Raw genomic sequence first — 4265 nt, forward strand, 5'->3', positions numbered from 1 at the left:
AAATCCTGGGAAAGTCCTATAAACCTATATTTGAGTCTTATGACTAGGATTCCCAGTTAAAACAATGACCAAAATTCTGTTACATACATAATCAATTGCACTAGAGCAGACCCATTGAATCTTTGGGGATTTGTTGAGTCACCTCCTCCGTAAATTCCACAGATTCAAATGGCCTAGTCTAACTACAACGTACTTTAGCATAGTAAATTGGAGTTATGGGAGGCCCATTTGATTCAGTGGAACTTATGGAGGAGTTGACTTATGGATCCTCACTGATTCAGAGAACCTTCTCTAGTGTAGCAACACTAAGCAACAGGATTTTGGCCTATATGTCACAGAGAGACTGGAAGAGAGAACCTCTCTCCGGTTCCATATCCTGAAGGTTCCTGATCTTACACATACATATACAATTTTAGAATTTAACCCCCTCAGTATAGAAATTGATGAACCGTCATTCTGTGAGAAACACTCACAGTAAAGTAAAGTTGGAACGATGCCATGCATTAAAATCAACAGAATTCCTGGTCTGTAAGGCATTATTTCCCCCAAATGAACCCAGGGTGGCAGTTCCCAAAAATCTGCCTCAGAAAACAAGTCATCATAAGAAACATGTGTATATAAGGTCACATGTCTACACATAAGGTACACGCCATAAGATTATGAAGACCTTATAATTTGTTTATTACTTCAGGGTCTTCCCAGGTCCCAAAACTGCCTCAAGAAACCAAAAAGCCCTGGAATCTACAACAAGCAAAGGAAACCAGGCCTCACACCTTCTGAGTTGCACGAAGGAAGGAGCAGAGCTTTTCATCAATTGCAATCTAGTGTTGTAAAATATGATACTGATGTGGGCCAATAATGCTACAGAAACACACCTTTGATAATATCTTGGCTACAGAACATGATAATATCTTGGCTACAGAAAATGAACCCCTTGAGGTGGGAAAGGCCTAGTTCAAATTTTACCTCAGGCTTTAACTCCCTGGACATTCCCTTCACAATTTGCAGTGGAAGGGGTGGGGGTGCATTAAACTAGCCAATCACGGTTCTTATAATAATGCATTGAAAATATAGAGAAACTGGTACAGAAGCATGAAGACAAATTTCTCTTCACCTAACCCAACTCTCTTGCTTCCTAAAAAATAGAAACCATCATCCATTTTTACATGCCTTGTAACATGTTCTGGCCACCTCATCCCAGCAAACACGGAGAGAATGGCTCCTGCAATAGCTGCCATTTCCAATTTAATTCAAAATTAGTCCTCCACAATCAGGACTTGAAGTATATACTTCGGCTAATAGATAGTTTGGACCCAGACTCAGGCAATTTGAACTGTTTTCTGTTCAAACTTGTTAAAAACCAGGCTCAGGTTGCATGGTATTTAAACCGCTGGCCACGTTCACACCTACTAAGTGGAAATTGATTTATTTCTGGTGATTTAAATCAGTTTTCGAATCTACATTGCTGAAGTCAACTTGTTTCCACAAAATAGCATTAAACTGAATTGATTTTAGAAGCAAAGTATTTTTAAAAGCCCCTGTCAAACTTGCTTTGCAGCCCATATACATGGATTTCATCCTTGTGTTGTATGAATTATAAAATCTAAATCAATTTAAATGATGCTTACATGTACTTCTTATCGCCAGTGTTACTGCAGCCTCATTTAGGACGCCCTTGTATCAAAAACTAACTCTCTTTTTAAAAGAGATTTCCAGTTCAGATTAATTTGAAGGCAAAACTATGTTCAGAGACATTACACTATGGACAGCAGACTAAAAGGACCTACAAGCTATCTGGTCACACTCTCCTCCACAGTGTTGAACTGGATTATGTCTCTATTTCAATTATAATAATTGCTTCTACATTTACATCTGTAAATGCTGAACTGTATCTTTGTTTATATCTTTCTCAGTGATGCATCCCTGCATTCCTTAGTTTTCACCAATGCACAAATAGCCACACCAGACTCACTTTAGGCCTTGGTCAATATACATCAGTTCCATTTTTTCAAAGAGAAGTAACAATCATTTTATTTATTTATTTATTCATTCATTTCTTCATTTATCCATCTGTCCCACCCATCTAGTGTCTAGGCCACTACCCTGGGCAGTTTACAACAGCAAAATGTAAAGACATTTTTTTAAAAAAATACAGTAGTAAACTAATAAAACCTTACACAAAATTGAATCTCTAAGAATAAAATGACAAATGCAAAACAAGAAAAGTATATACAGTATATATATTTAAAAATCAGTATAAAGGTATAGTAGATGGGTGGTAAAACAGATAGTTATTCCAAGATTCACAGAATATAGACGATCAAAATCAAATTAGTCAGAGATAAGGGTCTGAAAGGCCACATTTTTATGCCTCCGTACAAGGCTGGTATGATAATTAGTGTTGCTAGTTACAGAAGGCTGTACAAATTTAATTAAACCAATATCTCCTGCTGGCACCTTTTACAGCCACCTGAATTTTACAAGCAACCCTTTAAAAACAAAAGTGTTCAGTCGTTTCTATAGCAATGCTTCTAGAGTCAATTTGGTCAGAGGAAGCACAGCCTTTCAATTTAGCCAAGAGAAGCTTATATTTTTCCCCCTAAACATCGCCATCTTGTGGCATTTTGCAAATGCAACCATTGTTGCCTAACTCTTTCTACCCACTGGGTGTGTTTACACAAGTCCAGTGTAGAGGAACTGAAGGAAGAATCTACCATTGCTGCTCTTAGGGTTCATTTCTTGAGGAGTGTATGCCAGGATGTCCTTGGAGACTGCCGGTGCAATCACACAGACTAAAAGCACCACTCGGAGCAAGACATTTGGAGCTTAGAATCTAGAGAGCAGCACAAAAGCTATTTCCCTCCAGAGCATGTTGATATCCTACCTAGGGAACTGAGCAAACTGCTTCAAACTGACTCCCCCCCCCACCTCCACGACAAGGCTCTCAGCTGCAGGAGACATAGCTACAATTTACTTTCCCTTGCTTATCCACCTGAGAGACCACATCCTGTCTCTAGAAACTGCCAAAGGTCCAGGTCATTTCTAGTCACTTGCCTCTTTTTTTAAGTACCGTATTTTTCTGTTTACAAGACGACCCAAAGTATAAGATGACCCCCCCTTTTCTAACCCCCAAATTAGAAAATTTGCACGCTCATGCCCCTTTGATCCTCCCACCCTTTCTTGGCTGTCTTTCCCGCTTCCTAAGCCCTACGGAGCTTAGGAAATGGGTAATGTAGCCATGAAAGGGCAGCACGCTCAGGCCACTTTGATCCTGACACCATTTCATGGTTGCTTCAGGATCAAAGGGGTGTGAGCGTGCTGCCCTTTCACAGCTGCTTTCAGCCTTTAGTCGTGTCCAATTCTTCGTGACCCCATGGACGTGTGCCAGGCCCTCCTATCTTCCACTGCCTCCCGGAGTTGGGTCATGTTAGTTGCTTCGATGACACTGTCCAACACAAACCATCTCATCCTCTGTCGTCCCCTTCTTCTCTTGCTTTCACACTTTCCCAACATCAAGGTCTTTTCCAAGGAGTCTTCTCATGAGATGGCCAAAGTATTGGAGCCTCAGCTTCAGGATCTATCCTTCCAGTGAGCACTCAGGGTTGATTTCCTTTAGAATGGATAGGTTTGTTCTCCTTGCAGTCCAGGGGACTCTCGAGAGCCTCCTCCAGAACCACAATTCAAAGGCATCAATTCTTCGGCAGTCAGCCTTCTTTATGGTCCAGCTCTCACTTCCATACATCACTACAGGAAAAACCATAGCTTTGACTATTCGGACTTTTGTTGGCAAGGTGATGTCTCTGCTTTTTAAGATGCTGTCAAGGCTGCTTTGCTCTGTGGCAAAAGGCCTTTCCCTGCAAAAGGCAGGGAAAGCAGCTGCCTGCCGTGTATATAACGACCCTCAATTTTTGGTCTAATTGTTTAAGTAAAAAGTCTCATTTTATACATAGAAAAATACAGTATTTTGAGGCATAAAACAGAAACCCATTAGCCTCTACTAGGTGCAATTGCTCTTTGTGGAGCGAAAGGTCGGGGTGAGCAAAGGGGTCGGAGGGGGGCTCACATGGCCTGAAAGGCTGTACCCAGCCATTGGGGCACACTTTACTTGGTGTCATGCAAGTTTGGTCCTGGCAAAACAGCACATCATCAAAGTGTCAGCAGCCAAAATCAAGGATCCCTCACAAAACATGGTAGCTAATGTCCTCTTTTAAAACATTTGTTAGCTGTTCCCCCAATAAATGATGCTGGACATAAGCAATAAAAAA

The sequence above is a fragment of the Pogona vitticeps genome, chromosome 1 (genome assembly GCF_051106095.1).
Source record: "Pogona vitticeps strain Pit_001003342236 chromosome 1, PviZW2.1, whole genome shotgun sequence".
In the NCBI taxonomy this organism is placed as follows: domain Eukaryota; kingdom Metazoa; phylum Chordata; class Lepidosauria; order Squamata; family Agamidae; genus Pogona; species Pogona vitticeps.